A 17,268-nucleotide genomic window follows, 5' to 3' on the forward strand; every position below is an offset into this window, starting at 1 on the left:
TACTATACTAGATGTTTATCAGATAGTGCTGTCGCAAAATTTAAGGAAATGATTACTCCGTCGTTAAATTCAGTACCAAGTCCTTCAGTAACAGAGGTTTCCCGTACCGACTTTAACCTTTCCCGAATTGATCATTTTGTCGATAGCGCCGTAGGCTTGCTGCGAACAACACTTGACTATGTAGCTCTTCTTAAAAAGAAGTTAACAAAGCAAAGAAAGTTCGCTCCTTGGTATAACTCTCAAACCCGTAAGTTAAAACAAATATCGCGAAAATTTGAAAGGAATTGGCGATTAACCAAACTGGAAGAATCTCGTTTAATCTGGGCAGATAGTCTCTAAACTTATAAGAGGGGCCTCCGCAATGCCAGAGCAAACTATTACTCAGCATTAATAGAAGAAAACAAGAATAACCCCAGGTTTTTTTTCAGCACTGTAGCCAGGCTGACTGAGAGTCAAAGCTCTATTGAGCCTTGTATTCTTTTAGCCCTTAGCAGTAATGATTTTATGAGCTTTTTTAATGACAAAATTCTAACTATTAGAGGCAAAATTCATGACCTCCTGCCCTCAGATAGTACCTATCTAACCTCAAACACAGCTGTAAGACCTAATATATATTTAGATTGCTCCTCCCCAATTTCTCTTCAAGAATTGACCGCAGTGATTTCTTCATCTAAATCATCAACGTGTCTCTTAGACCCCATCCCAACTAGGCTACTTAAGGCGGTCTTATCTTTAGTTAACACTCATATATTAGATATAATCAATATATCCTTATTAACAGGCTATGTACCACAGTCTTTTAAGGTAGCTGTAATAAAACCTCTACTAAAAAAGCCCACCCTGGATACAGAGGTGTTAGCCAACTACAGACCAATATCTAATCTTCCCTTTCTGTCAAAGATCCTTGAGAAAGTAGTCGCATATCAGCTGTGTGATTTTCTCCATGATAATAATTTATTTGAGGAATTTCAGTCAGGATTTAGAGTGCATCATAGCACTAAGACAGCACTAGTTAAAATTACAAATGACCTTCTGATTGCTCCAGACAAAGGACTCGTCTCTGTACTTGTTTTATTAGATCTTAGTGTGGCGTTTGACACAATTGACCATCAAATTCTGCTACAGAGACCGGAACACTTAATTGGCCTAAAAGGTTCTGCACTAAGCTGGTTTAAATCTTATTTATCTGATTGTTTTCAGTTTGTTGACGTTCATAATGAATCATCCTTACATACTAAAGTTTGTTTTGGAGTGCCGCAAGGTTCTGTGCTCGGACCAATCCTATTTACTCTATATATGCTTCCTTTAGGTAACATTAGAAATCACTCTATAAATTTCCATTGTTATGCGGATGATACACAGTTGTATTTATCGATGAAGCCAGAAGAAAGTAATCTGTTAACTAAACTCCATAACTGCCTTAAAGACATAAAAACCTGTATGAGCACCAATTTCCTGATGTTAAATTCAGACAAAACTGAAGTTATTGTTCTTGGCCCCAAACAACTCAGAGACTCTTTATGACATAGTTTCTCTAGATGGCATTGCTCTGGCCTCTAGCACTACCGTAAGAAACCTCAGAGTAACATTTGATCAAGATTTGTCTTTTAATTCTCATTTAAAACAAACCTCACGGACTGCATTTTTTCATCTGCGTAATATTGCAAAAATTAGGCCTATCCTGACCCGAAAAGATGCAGAAAAATTGGTCCACGCTTTTGTTACCTCTAGGCTGGATTACTGTAACTCTCTATTATCAGGTAGCTCTAGTAAGTCCTTAAAAACTCTCCAGCTAATTCAGAATGCAGCAGCACGTGTACTAACAGGAACTAAGAAACGAGATCATATTTCTCCTGTTTTAGCTTCTCTGCACTGGCTCCCTGTAAAATCCAGAATTGAATTTAAAATCCTACTGTTAACTTACAAAGCTCTAAATGGTCAGGCTCCCTCATATCTTAGAGAGCTCATAGTGCCTTATTATCCCACCAGAACACTGCACTCTGAGAACGCAGGGTTACTCGTGGTCCCTAAAGTCTCCAAAAGTAGCCAGAGCCTTCAGCTATCAGGCTCCTGTCCTGTGGAATCATCTTCCTGTTACAGTCCGGGAGGCAGACACCGTCTCCGCATTTAAGACTAGACTTAAGACTTTCCTCTTTGATAAAGCTTATAGTTGGGGCTGGCTCAGGCTTGCTCTGTACCAGCCCCTAGTTAGGCTGACCTAGGCCTAGTCTGCCGGAGGACCCCCCTATAATACACCGGGCACCTTCTCTCCTTCTCTCTCTCTTTCTCTCTCGTATCCTATTACTGCATCTTGCTAACTCGGCCATTCTGGATGTCACTAATTCGGCTTCTTCTCCGGAGCCTTTGTGCTCCGCTGTCTCTCAGATTAACTCATATTGCAGTGGTGCCTGGATAGCGTGATGTGTGTGGTTATGCTGCTGCCGTGGTCCTGCCAGATGCCTCCTGCTGCTGCTGCCATCATTAGTCATTAGTCATACTTCTACTGTTATTATACACATATGATTATTGTCACACATGTATACTGCCAGATATTAATATATACTTTAAACATATTGTACCACAGTAGCCAGAACTATAACTATAATATTTTTACTTTCATTAATGCTGTTGTAAGCTACTGTCATTACCGTCTGTCCTGCATCTTTCTCTCTCTCTCTCTCTCTCTCCTTCTGTCTCATTGTGTCATACAGATTACTGTTAATTTATTATGCTGATCTGTTCTGTACGACATCTATTGCACGTCTGTCCGTCCTGGAAGAGGGATCCCTCCTCAGTTGCTCTTCCTGAGGTTTCTACGTTTTTTTTCCCACGTTAAAGGGTTTTTTTGGGGGAGTTTTTCCTTATCCGCTGTGAGGGTCCAAAGTACAGAGGGATGTTGTATGCTGTAAAGCCCTGTGAGGCAAATTGTGATTTGTGATATTGGGCTTTATAAATAAAATTGATTGATTGATTGATTGATTGATTGAACTTTTGAAGGGAAAAATTGAAAATTCTCATCAGAGTTATGAATCATTTCTTCTACAACAAAGTTTACTCTCTGGCATGGCATTGGCCAGCTCACTTGAGGATGCCTTGCTCCTGTCCATTATCTTCTTCATCAGCTTCCTCCATCCCGATTCGGATCCACTTAGGGACAGGATACAGGCCAGGTTCCACTCTTAAGTCATCCCTAACCTTATTTTCCTCTGTCTCCTGTCTTGTCATGAAAATGTTCTTCATTACCATCTGCATCGCCTGCTTCTGACTTATAATTATCACTGATCTTTTCACTGGAATACAACAGCAGAAGATGAATCCCATTAACGCTGTACAGATCAAAATAGTTATTGCTAATCTAATCTAATTTAATTCAATCTAACGCTCCCACTGGGAGAGGGGATGGCTGAAAATACTGGCAACTCATGAGCAAGATTGTCAATGTCAATGGTCAGAGTATCACCATCATCACTCTCCTGTTTCTAGGATCTGTCCTTGCACCACATACTCATCCTTTTTGACTACCTCGGACCCTGACTCGTCTGTGTCCTCTGAAACGTTTATACAGTGATTTAAATGGTATCATGTAGGAGACCCCACTTACACTGCTCTAGAGGTAGTTCTGACTACCTCATAAGGTCCTTCTCCCCTAGCGAGGTCTTTCTTCTCTAGTCATTAGTCATTTGTTGAACATAGGATCTCATGTTGAGGGACCCTTAACAGCCCTATAAGCTGGTGACGGCATTAGCCTGCTAGTTAGAACTTCATGCGGAGTTAGTCCCACAGTCCTGTGAGCGCTTGCTCTGCATGCCACAAGAGCGGGTGGTAAAGCATCGATCCAATTTAGCCCTGTGCTCATACAGATTTTTAGCAGTTTATTTTTCAAGATTCCATTGCATCTCTCAACATCAGACTGCGACATTGGACCGTATACTGACCCAAATCATCGCTTGATCCCTAGCCCTTGTAGCATGCATCTCACTGTTTTGTCAACAAACTCCTTTCCGTTATCTGAATTTATTTTTACAGGAATGCCAAATCTAGGTATAACTTCTTTACACAAAATTTAGCCACTGCCTCAGCATTTTTATGCTTGGCAGGTGTGGCTTTCACCCATCTGCTGAATCAATCAATGAATGTTACATTTGGAGCCCAGAAGTTCCATTCTCTTATTCTTCTCAACACTTCACCTCTTGACTTATGACTTAACCCATGTGCTTCATTAATCAACAATGACAGCAAACCCTGTTTTAAGAGCATCTCCATCTCTATAACAGGAGCTGTCCACGAACAGTGTCATGACGGCGGCTTCCAAGGGAATAGCCCTCAAATCAGAGCGCATTGCTTCAACCACTCAGTCATGTGGCAATGTCACATCTGGATATTCACAAAGTCTGTGATAGTCAGTGAGGCGCTGTGCAGTTAACACAAATTTGCCTCTTTCAATCAGGTTTACCAACGTGTGGTGTGACAAAATCTCCATGGGATAACCCATGGTCAATGCTGATGCTTTCTTATACATCAAATGCGCTGCAGCCAAATGGTGATAACAATGCCACAGAGTAATACGCCATAGGCTGCGCATGTGAACCAACACCTGTCTTTTGAGCTAACATTCCACAGGCGTGGTTTTGACGGCATGACACGAACAACTGCTTTTTATTGTTTCAAACGCTACGTGACCTTCAGGGGTCCATGTTAGTTTTGCTTTTATATTTCCAGGACCTTCTGCTTTTACTATGTCCCTCAAAGACTGAACAATGGCAGTGTATCCATCAATCCACTCTGCAATGTATCTAGTCACTCCCAAAAATGTCAGCATTTCTCTGACTGTGGTGAATGACAGTATAGGTGAATGCAAAGAGGTACCTACTAGACTCACCAAGAGGCACACTAAAGAATGCAGTGCAGAGATCAATCACAGTGAACTACATTGCATTGGGTGGAACACTGGACAACAGAGTATGAGGATTTGGAACTTCGGACTGAAAGTCCTCTACTACCTCATTTAATGCAGATTGTGTACCAGCCGGTACTTATTTTTGTCTGCCTTCTTTATCAGCAAGATTTATGATTGTGTTACAAGGTGCACACTCTGGTAGGTTTCTTAATTTTTGATTGTTGGTGATGCTGTTGCAGAACACTGTTGTTAAATGATGTCTTGTTATGTCTTGCTGTTGTTATCAGTTGTGGTTGTACTTGTTTTATGGTTGTCTAATGTTTGTCCTTAATTGTTATGTTTCCTATGTATTTTTCTGACGATGCCACAGACACAAAAAAGATTTTCCGAAAGGAGAAATAAATGAACTAACTAACTAACTACGATTGGTGTGTTACTACATGGATTTGGTTCAATCACCAACACACCTGCCCCCAAAAGGTCCTGTATTGTCTGCTCAATACTGGCCTCAGCATCAGGCATTAGTGGATATTGCAGTTTCCATGGTGGTTTGCATCCTACCTTTAATTTCCTCCACTGGTTGTGTCAACTTAATGAGACCCACATCAGTCTCGTGTTTTAACCATAAATTAGATGTAGCCAATGTGATGTTCACAACATTGAAATGTGTGCAACTATGCCTCCTACAGGACACGCTTCCTCTGAGGGATTATTCAAGCAGTTGATAAGCGGGCAGCATGCTGTAAACGGCAGTTCAGTTAATGAAGCCCATTGAATGCACATCGGTTGTCCAGCCTGGTGTGTACAACACATTACAAACATTACATTGGCGACGAGGTGTAAAAGGAAAGACAAGAAGACGCCACCATTGAAAAAAAAGATGGACAACAAGAAAAGATGAGATACACGGATGTGGATGAGTGAAGCTAACAGCTAATGGCTAACAACAACGTGAATGGGACTCGGTGAGCATGGCTTTGGCAGCAAACGCCGCAACTCTTCAACCGCTTGACACCGAAACAGATCCTGGCTCCGTAGCACCTCGCTGGGCCAAATGGGTGGTTTGAGAATTATACAACTGCAATGAACATTACCAGGCCCCCTCCTACCTCACACACCTACTCCACCACCACACCCCCTCCCGTGACCTCCGCTCATCCGAAGGAAATCTCCTCTCACTACCTGCACGGACCAAGCACCGAACCTGGGGAGACAACGCCTTCTCCAGCACGGCCCCATCCCTCTGGAACTCACTCCCCAAACCCATCCGTATCTGCACACACCTCCCAACATTCAAGACCATGCTCAAAACTCACCATTTTAAATCAGCTTTTAACGTATAAGTTTGTGTGCTTTATCTCAATCAATCAATTTTATTTATAAAGCCCAATATCACAAATCACAATTTGCCTCACAGGGCTTTACAGCATATGACATCCCTCTGTACTTTGGACCCTCACAGCGGATAAGGAAAAACTCCCCCCAAAAAAACCCTTTAATGGGGGAAAAAAAACAGTAGAAACCTCAGGAAGAGCAACTGAGGAGGGATCCCTCTTCCAGGATGGACAGATGTGCAATAGATGTCGTACAGAACAGATCAGCATAATAAATTAACAGTAATCCGTATGACACAATGAGACAGAAAAAGAGAGAGAGAGAGAGAGACAGAGAGATGCAGGACAGACGGTAATGACAGTAGCTTACAACAACATTAATGAAAGTAATAATATTATAATTATAGTTCTGGCTACTGTGATATAATATGTTGAAAGTATATATTAATATCTGACAGTATACATATGTGACAATAATCATATGTGTATAATAACAGTAGAAGTATGACTAATGATAACAGCAGCAGCAGGAGGCATCTGGCAGGACCACGGCAGCAGCACAACCACACACGTCACACTATCCAGGCACCGCTGCGATATAAGTTAACCTGAGAGACAGTGGAGCACAAACGCTCCAGAGAAGAAGCCGAATTAGTGACATCCAGAATGGCCAAGTTAACACGATGCAGTAATAGGATACGAGAGAGAGAGAGAGAGAGAGAGAGAGAGAGAGAGAGAGAGAAGGAGAGAAGGTGCCCAGTGTATTATAGGGGGTCCTCTGGCAGACTAAGTCTAAGTCAGCCTAACTAGGGGCTGGTACAAGGCAAGCCTGAGCCAGCCCTAACTATAAGCTTTATCAAAGAGGAAAGTCTTAAGTCTAGTCTTAAATGTGGAGACGGTGTCTGCCTCCTGGACCATAACAGGAAGATGATTCCACAGGAGAGGAGCCTGATAGCTGAAGGCTCTGGCTCCTGATGTACTTTTGGAGACTTTAGGGACCACAAGTAACCCTGCGTTCTCAGAGCGCAGAGTTCTGGTGCGATTATATAGCACTATGAGCTCTCTAAGATATGAGGGAGCCTGACCATTTAGAGCTTTATAAGTTAACAGTAGGATTTTAAATTCAGTTCTGGTGTTATTGCTGTTTTTTATTCTGGCTCTATTTTATGATTTTTAAAAAACTGTAAAGTGTCTTTGAGCATTTGTTAAAAGCACTTATAAATAAAATTTATTATTATTATCATTAGGGACCTCGGCTGAAGGACGAAGTCCCTCTTGTTTTTGCTGTGTTTATTATTATTAGGGACCTCAGCCGAAGGACGAAGTCCCTCTTGTTTTTGCTGCGTTTATTAGGGACCTCGGCTGAAGGGCGAGGACCCTCTTGTTTTTGGTGCGTTTATTAGGGACCTCGGCCGAAGGACGAAGTCTGTACATATAAATATTATATGTATATGTATTCTTTATTCTTTATTAGGGACCTCAGCCGAAGGACGAAGTCCCTCTTGTTCCTGTCAGGTTTATTATTATTATTATTATTATTATTATTATTATTATTAGGGCCCGAGCACCTAGTGGTGCGAGGACCCTATTGAAATGCAAGGATTTCTTCTTCTTCTTCTTCTTCCTCCAAATGAATTGCCTTTTTGGGAGGCTTAACATACCTGAAAACTCATGAAACTTTGCAGCTATATCAGGACTGGTGAAAAATTTGATATTTATGTTAAGGGTCTCGTGTGCGGGTTCCAAAAAATGGCTCAGTAGCCAGTGGCGGAGCTAGACTTTTATCCTTGGGGTGGCCAGGGGGTGGCCAAGGCTATTTCAGGGGGTCCACAGACTACGACAATGAATTTGTTTCTCGACCAATCAATTGCAATCGGAGTCTCAAATGTTGAAATGTACATACTAAGCACACAGGAGATGAGATTTGTGTATATAATTTGCAGTTTATTAACAATGTACAAACAACAACACACAACTTGACAAAAAATTTTCAATAATGACACTGCTTTACAGACATGGTCTCCACCCCACCCCCCCCCCCCCACCCCACACACACACACACACACACACACACACACACACAGCTACTCACACAGTTACTCACTCACACACACACACACACACACAGTTACTTACTCACACAGATACTCACACAGTTACTCACTCACTCACTCAAAAAAAAAGGCATCAATATATCAACAAACAATTTGACACCATTTTTGAACATTTGAACATAGTGCAGGTTTTAACTATGACAAGGGGTACTGTCTGACTCCCAAACTATCCTTGGTCTAAGTAGAACATAGTGAAGAGCTTAGTCATGACCAGAGACACTATCTTAGTGTGAAACTACCTTATGCAGGTTCAGAAAAGCATAATCCTTTGGTTGTGGTAAGAAGTCGCAAAATGTTTCACAAAGTCATCCATGTTGAGGGCACATGCCCTCCTTGACTCAATACTGAGAGTTTCAAGGTGACTTAACCTGTCATCAGCCATTGTTGTCCTGAGGTGAGTTTTTTATCAGTTTTAAAGCAGAGAAGCTTCTCTCACAGGAAGCAGTGTTGACTGGAGTAACAACAGCAATCTTGCAAAGTCTGAATATCTCATGGAAAACCTCTTTGTAAGGCTCAAGAAACACAATAAAATAAAGCAAAGTAGATGGTCTGTCTAATCCACTTTTCACTCTCCTGTCAAGAAGTCGCTTGGTTTGGTGAACCTCATGTTTGAGGTCACTGAGGTCTGACTCAAAGGTCTGTGCAAAGGCAAACAGAGGCTCCTCATTTAAGAAAGTTGCACTCTTTGGAACTGGACCCTCCTCTTTGCATCTTGAAATATCTGGAATACAAATAAAATGGTCATGGAAACACAGTTAAGGGATCCAGAAGATTATTAGATGATAACTGCAGCTAACTAGCAAGTTTCAGGTAAGTAGACCTACCACTGGGTCCTCTTGGACCAGCAAAAGCAGTGCTGGACACAGGTGGCTCTGGGTCTGGCTCTTCTGGCTCACCAATATCCTCGTCAGAATCAGAGGCCTCTGTGTCCTCCTTCGATGGAACTACATTGTATAGTGTAATCAAAATAAAAATGCAACCACCATTAAAAATACAACACAAATCAGTAACCAGCATTTCAAAATATCTAAAACTAAACTTAATTACTGAACTGAGCATGTGACTGCTTCTGTCTATGCTCTGACCTGGTGATGATGGGCTGTGTTGTGCCTCACATTCTCTCTCCTGACTAGTCCCAGGATGGGAGCTGCCACCTATGTCTTCTGTGTCCTCCCTCAATGGAACTACATTGTATAAAAATAAAAAATATTAGTGTAATCAAAATGCAACCACCATTAAAAAAACAACAACACACATTATCAGTAACCAACACTTCAAAATAACTAAAACTTAACTTCACATAGCAAAATTCCATACTGTTTCCAGGCCCTAATTCCCAGACTTCTCGGTAAAAAAATTCAAATAATTTGTGACATTTGAGTAATTAGATGTGTATCATGTGAATAAATTATGCAATTAATCGTTTGTTTTCATTATTCTGAATTTGTATGCCATTATGTCACCAAATTATTTCCAGGAGATTGTAGCTAGGTACAGTAGTGCATACAAAATAATTAACCCAAATATCTTCAGATAACCCAGATAAGTATTAAGATAAATATATTTCCATATACAATAGTTTCCATTTTCCATACCTTTTCCAGACCTGGAAATGTATAAAATCAAATTCCATATTTTTCCATACTTTCCATACTTGCGTAGGAACCCTGTAACTTAAAATTACTGAACTGAGCATGTGACTGCTTCTGTAGATGCTCTGACCTGGTGATGATGGGCTGTGTTGTGCTTCACATTCTCTCTCCTGACTAGTCCCAGGATGGGAGCTGCCAGGACTGCTGATGCCAGAGCTGAGTTCTGTCTGTCTGTCTGTCTGTCTGCCTTATCTTTGCCTGACGTGCTTCTCTTTAAAAAGAAGTCATATATCTTGTCCCCCTGTCTTTTCATTCTCAGCTGACCCTATGAAAAAATAAGCCAGTCTTATTACTCCTTGCATCACTTACAATCACACAATGTTATTAAATCCCCACTTCAAGCCTAAAAAAATGTCAGGGCAAATAGACCACTGTAGATGTAAGTTTAATATTCAAACTCTTCAGCTAGTTGACAGGCTAGCCACCGTCTTCACGTTACATTTCATTTAAGCCAACAGAGCATGAAACAGCTAGCTGGCTGATTGTCTGCTAGTTTCATTCCTCTAAAATCATTGGAGAAACACGTAAATATAAATAGCAACCCGAATTAAATGTAGACGTTAATGTGGAGCGGCTGTTGGAAGCTGACACTGGTCATCTAGACGCCATGAGATGTAACGTTAGCTTGATACCCGTGGCTCTCTGCTTGTAGCAAAACAATCTCCTATCTGAAAAACAAAAGTGATTTTAAACAGTGACTCATTAGGACACCACCGTAAACTTACTTTAGAATGAGGATTTCACTGTCCATGAAGGCTATTTATCCTTCTTCTCTTACTCTTTTTCGTCACTTTGTTGATCTCCTGTTCAAATCTGGCTCAAGGGACTCCAGCAACGATAAACGATGGCCTAATCCCAAACCACTCCCTACCCACTACCACTTCACTACCGAGTGTCACTCCAAATCAAGTTACACTCGCAGCTGCGGAGGGCACTCCTGATTAAGGGGAAGTGTATGAAAGAGAAGCCAAACCATGGGACGCCCTCACCACTCTACCGGAAGAAGGAAGCAGATGTAACCATGGATACCGACATACGCTTTGTGAAAGCAAAATAGAGCAACAGGCTATAAAAAAAAAAAAACATTTAAATATTAATTAAAATGAGTTATATTAAAAATAATCTTGGATAAGTCAGATAAAAGAATTATAGATTTTTTTTTAAAAAAATCATGAGAATGGGATGAGAAATTTTTTTAGACAGTTTTAAATAGTTTATTTGAGCATATGGACGTGGAGGTTTTCATCTTTTGACACCAAACATTCTGAGTTTGTTTGAGACTGTAAAGTCAGGGTGAGGAAAAACAAATGTGAGTGTTTGATCTAAAATATTTTACAAAGTAGAAAGACGGAACTCTTTCATTTGTACGTTGTTTCCTCCATTGTGATGTTGCGCTTCCTGCTGGGCTCATCAGAAGCCTGCACTGATGCACACTCGCTATCTAAGGGCTGAGCAGTCCACTCGCACTCAGCGATAACTGGTTTGGGACGGCCCTTAATATGGCGAAGCTCCGCGTGACCGCGCAAACGGAGGGGGAGTGAATAGGGCAAGGGGATAGGGGCCGGTTTGGGATTGGGCCGATCTTCCTCTTTTCTGTGGCGATTATTCTTCTTCTCCTAATGAAGGTGGATTACAACGCTTTGTGGTACATAGCGCCAACTACTGTACAGGAGGGACTTAGCAGTCAATAGGCATCACTGATTTCAAAATGCAACTGTCTCCTTTCGACCAGAGCCCTTGAATAGAGAGTCGCGTCTTCTCCGTTCACTCTAATGGGCCATTTTTTCACAGCAATGGCGGATCGCGGAGCCTCTCAATAGTTTCCGGAAATAAGCGGCACATGCTAGCAGCGCAATGGAGTTACAGCAGAAAAGACTGGCTGTGATGTACTTTTAACGGGTAAGATGTCCAAAGACTCAAATTTTACATTATCAGCACAACTTATCTAAATTAGCATGTGTATTAAAGCTTGTTAGTGGATTAACTCCAATTAAATTAGTAGATTTATGTAATGTTAAAAGATAAGATAACAGATTAGACTAGGACACTGTACATACTGTACACACCATACAGGTAATGCTAACCATGAACAGCCTGTTAGTTTTAAATTGTCTTCTCCTAAACCATTTTATCTAACATTGGGAAGTTAGAGTGCTTCCAGTCCTGATTTTTTGCGAGCCAGTCTGAGTTAGATATTAGCTCAGTTAAATATGACATTGCTGCGTGATTGTTGAGTGGAGGAGGTGAAATGAAACAAAAACGGAACTTATGGTCTGTTTTTTAGGCTTTGTGATTCTGTTGAGTATACCTGTCTATAATATGTTACAGCTCAGCTGATATTACATTGATAGTGAAGTGAGAGGGAAGTTTGAAGACCTGAATGAGATTTAAAACACAAGATAAGTAATTTTGATAAATGAAACATACCAGGCTAAATGGGGAATTATTCTAAATACCAAATGTATGTATATATTACAGTGTTATACATATGATCATGCTAAACATATATTCTATCACAGTATTAGATATGTAATCTTGTATATTTGTAACCTGCTGTAGGAGCACTGGGTGGTGGCGGAGCAGTGATGCTGCAGGACCACTGTGTGAGAGAGGACGCTGCAGGTAAGTGCTGAGTCGATCTTGGTGAGACTTAAAACTTAACAAGGTGTGTTTCAAGTAGTTACAGAGATAAGGAATCATACTTAATATGTATTATACTGCATTTTATATTAATTATATAAGTAATTATATTGAATATATAATATATGATATACAGTGTTGGGCAAGTTACTTTGAAAATGTAATACATTGCATATTACCAGTTACCGTCATTATAATATTATAATATTAATAGGCATTATAAAATAGAAGAGGGTCATGTTGTTTCATAGCAGCTAATTAAAGCACAGAGAGCTTTAATTGCAGTTCATTAACTTACAAATCCAGTAGTGGGCGATATTGCATAGTCTGATGAAGGCTCTCCTCTGGAGTGCAGATCTGACCGATTCACGCATTCACATACAGTGGTTACAACTTTGTATTAAAATCCCCTGCTTATATAAATAACAGTGTGATGATATTAAACAATTAAATAGCCTAGACCTTTTCAAATGAACAGATAACTATGGACACAGGGATGACCAGACACAGGATCAAAGTCTGATAACTTATGAGATAGGGATGAATATTTGAGAGCCAGTCATATGAAACACAGTAGGCAAATGCTGAGGTTAGCACAACAAAAACAAATTGGCTTGCCAGTCAGTCACTATGACAAGTGCAAATTAATACACCAGAGCTGGTAGACCCACCTGCTGGTTTCCAGTGTGCTGATCAGTTACAACAGCACCCAACACTGAAATATAAGTAAACATTTTAAGGAATTATACAGCAGTGATGCTGCGTGCCTCATGTCAGGAGTGCTGCAGGATGAGGACCATTAATGTTACAGTTCAGGAGTGGCAATAACAATGACATTACAGGTCCAGGGGTGCATTGTGGAGCAGGGGCGCTCACAGCATGATGCACAAAGATGGTGGGAATTAAATCTGCTCTAAGCCTTGTCTTGCCCTTTTTGGTCTGCATCAAAATGTGCCTGCAGTGACTTCTCACACAAAACTCACTTTTGTCTACCCACAGACATATCCCATAGTGGTTGAATGCATACAGTATTCGGGAACACTTTATACTTACTGAACATGTATACACTCATTACATATTCATGAGACAACTTCAAACAAATGCAATTAAAACTGATGCTACTTGTCATACTTGTGCCTTATCTCACAAGGCAACGTCAGACCCAGGCATATATACAGTACGTGTGCCTAACCATTTCTCCTCTTTCTTTTTTTTTTCTCTTTCAGCACGAGAACAACAGGGGGATGCAAAGGAGCCTGAACTCACCCCGCAATGAAACAACCCCCTTACCCTGAGTCTCAACTCTGTGGGTTTTGCAAGCCTTTCCCTGTTCCTTATTTTTAATAAACCAAACACTGAGCTTCCCAATAGTGTGGTATTTGTTTGTGGAAATGTGCTAATGCAGTATTTGAGAATGATAACTTTACATATTTTTGTTGTTGTAGTCTGTAGTGAGTCTCAGGTTACTCCTGCTGGCTTAGGCCAAAGAAAAATTCTCATCTCTGTGTCAATGAAGAAATTGTGCATGTGTACCTCTCTCTCTAAACGATTAGAACATCCCCACACAGCACCATGGTGGAGACTGTACGAGAGGACAACACAGAAGGAAAGGCACAGACAAACTGCTTGACATCCAAGTCATGTTTCTGAGTTTATTAAAAATTTATTTGTTATAGTAAATAAGTACATAGTAAAAAGACAAAGATACATAAAATATACAGTACAGGCCAAAAGTTTGGACACACCTTCTCATTCAATGCATTTTCTTTATTTTCATGACTATTTACATTGTAGATTCTCACTGAAGGCATCAAAACTATGAATGAACACATGTGGAGTTATGTACTTAACAAAAAAAGGTGAAATAACTGAAAACATGTTTTATATTCTAGTTTCTTCAAAATAGCCACCCTTTGCTCTGATCACTGCTTTGCACACTCTTGGCATTCTCTCGATGAGCTTCAAGAGGTAGTCACCTGAAATGGTTTTCCAACAGTCTTGAAGGAGTTCCCAGAGGTGTTTAGCACTTGTTGGCCCCTTTGCCTTCACTCTGCGGTCCAGCTCACCCCAAACCATCTCGATTGGGTTCAGGTCCGGTGACTGTGGAGGCCAGGTCATCTGCCGCAGCACTCCATCACTCTCCTTCTTGGTCAAATAGCCCTTACACAGCCTGGAGGTGTGTTTGGGGTCATTGTCCTGTTGAAAAATAAATGATGGTCCAACTAAACGCAAACTGGATGGGATGGCATGTCGCTGCAGGATGCTGTGGTAGCCATGCTGGTTCAGTGTGCCTTCAATTTTGAATAAATCCCCAACAGTGTCACCAGCAAAACACCCCCACACCATCACACCTCCTCCTCCATGCTTCACAGTGGGAACCAGGCATGTGGAATCCATCCGTTCACCTTTTCTGCGTCTCACAAAGACACGGCGGTTGGAACCAAAGATCTCAAATTTGGACTCATCAGACCAAAGCACAGATTTCCACTGGTCTAATGTCCATTCCTTGTGTTTCTTGGCCCAAACAAATCTCTTCTGCTTGTTGCCTCTCCTTAGCAGTGGTTTCCTAGCAGCTATTTGACCATGAAGGCCTGATTGGCGCAGTCTCCTCTTAACAGTTGTTCTAGAGATGGGTCTGCTGCTAGAACTCTGTGTGGCATTCATCTGGTCTCTGATCTGAGCTGCTATTAACTTGCGATTTCTGAGGCTGGTGACTCGGATGAACTTATCCTCAGAAGCAGAGGTGACTCTTGGTCTTCCTTTCCTGGGTCAGTCCTCATGTGTGCCAGTTTCATTGTAGCACTTGATGGTTTTTGCGACTCCACTTGGGGACACATTTAAAGTTTTTGCAATTTTCCGGACTGACTGACCTTCATTTCTTAAAGTAATGATGGCCACTTGTTTTTCTTTAGTTAGCTGATTGGTTCTTGCCATAATATGAATTTAACAGTTGTCCAATAGGGCTGTCGGCTGTGTATTAACCTGACTTCTGCACAACACAACTGATGGTCCCAACCCCATTGATAAAGCAAGAAATTCCACTAATTAACCCTGATAAGGCACACCTGTGAAGTGGAAACCATTTCAGGTGACTACCTCTTGAAGCTCATCGAGAGAATGCCAAGAGTGTGCAAAGCAGTAATCAGAGCAAAGGGTGGCTATTTTGAAGAAACTAGAATATAAAACATGTTTTCAGTTATTTCACCTTTTTTTGTTAAGTACATAACTCCACATGTGTTCATTCATAGTTTTGATGCCTTCAGTGAGAATCTACAATGTAAATAGTCATGAAAATAAAGAAAACGCATTGAATGAGAAGGTGTGTCCAAACTTTTGGCCTGTACTGTATATGTCTATAAACTGCTGCTGCTGCTGTTGCTGCTAGCCCAGTGACCCATTGTGCTGTCACTTGACAGTCATTGGTAGTCACCCGTTGGTCTCCTTCTGTCCCACTGAAAGTAATTAAGATAACATTAGTTATAAATCATTAGAATCATTACATTATCAATAAATGTTAGGATGTGATTACTCCTGACAACCATACAAGACTAAGGACAGAATTGAAAACATCATTTAAAGCAATAAAAGCAACACGCTGTTTCACCAAGGTAAAGAAAGACTAACATATTTAAACAAGGCAGACAATAATATATGTTATATGCACATTACACATAGTTATACTGTGTAATAATACATTTCTATCATAATTATGCTATGTCATTAATATACTTATACTGGCCCATATATAAATACATGTCCTTATCCACATCCCTTATATTTAAACTGTGCACTGTATACATACTGTGTAATATTCCTGTGTGCAATATTTTGCCACTTCCCGGGGGATATCTATACATTCCTATATTTTTACAGTAAAAATACTACACATCATGTGTATTAAGTTGCTCTAACGTGAATTTCCAAGGTTGGGATTAATAGAGTCTTACCTAACCGTAGTAAACTAACACTAATCCTCAAATATTAGCACATTTTACTTTAAAAAGCAACATAAAGATGTAACTGTTTATGGCGTGCTACACATATATTATAAATCAATGTAGTTATTGACAGCTACTTACCAAAAATTGGAGTTCTATCTCTCAGTATTATGTATTTAACTGGCCCACCAGTAACTTCCGGGAACTATCCGAGGTCTACATGAGTCACGTGACGCACAAGCATTTTGGACTTCCGTTGTCGCAACTCTGTTATATTCTACGGCACTGGTGCTACCATGGCCTCCCCTCTAGCTCCGCCTCTGTCAGTAGCGCCCCCTACAAAAGTTTGAGGAAACAGCCCCTGAAGCTCGTTTAACCTACATGTATGAAACTTGGCAGGCTTATGTAATGCTCAGAGACATACAAAAAAGCCTCTTGGAGGCATGCTCTAAACCCAACAGGAAGTCGGCCATTTTGAATTTACTGTGCAATTTTGATGCATTTTTGGCCATTTCCAGGGGTCATAAATGAACAAACTAGTCCTAGAGATTTCATCCGATCGACTTCAAACCTTGGTCTGTCCCAACCCAAGACCTTGAAGATGAAAAGTTATCAAAAGCTTGAGTTTTCATCAATGCGTGTGACTGTGGGATGGCGTCAAAGTTAGGGGTCTCGCCACTAAACAGGAAGTAG

The 17,268-nt window shown here is 40.8% G+C and overlaps 1 protein-coding gene and 1 long non-coding RNA gene across 4 annotated transcripts in view; one reads left to right on the plus strand and one right to left on the minus strand.

Moving 5' to 3' along the window:
* The window catches only part of LOC117262140 (uncharacterized), a 64,844-nt gene that overhangs the window by 14,067 nt on the left and 33,509 nt on the right, over positions 1-17,268 (minus strand). The window contains exons 3-6 of one of the 3 annotated variants that reach the window (XR_004502101.2): positions 10,068-10,262; positions 9,431-9,529; positions 9,170-9,289; positions 8,002-9,066 (exon numbers count right to left, since the gene is read on the minus strand). The exons of 1 other annotated variant lie outside the window; for it this stretch is intronic. The gene's annotated coding sequence lies outside the window, so the exon portion shown is untranslated. Of the gene's footprint in view, positions 1-8,001; positions 9,067-9,169; positions 9,290-9,430; positions 9,530-10,067; positions 10,263-17,268 lie in introns of those variants that run through there. One more of the 3 variants, XR_004502100.2, reaches the window with a different exon arrangement.
* Positions 11,765-14,005, plus strand: LOC144464607 (uncharacterized). The gene is made up of 3 exons (XR_013492283.1): positions 11,765-11,896; positions 12,557-12,619; positions 13,870-14,005. It is a non-coding gene; the product is annotated as an uncharacterized LOC144464607 (long non-coding RNA).

Source organism: Epinephelus lanceolatus, chromosome 11 (assembly GCF_041903045.1).
Source record: "Epinephelus lanceolatus isolate andai-2023 chromosome 11, ASM4190304v1, whole genome shotgun sequence".
Classification (NCBI taxonomy): Eukaryota; Metazoa; Chordata; class Actinopteri; order Perciformes; family Serranidae; genus Epinephelus; species Epinephelus lanceolatus.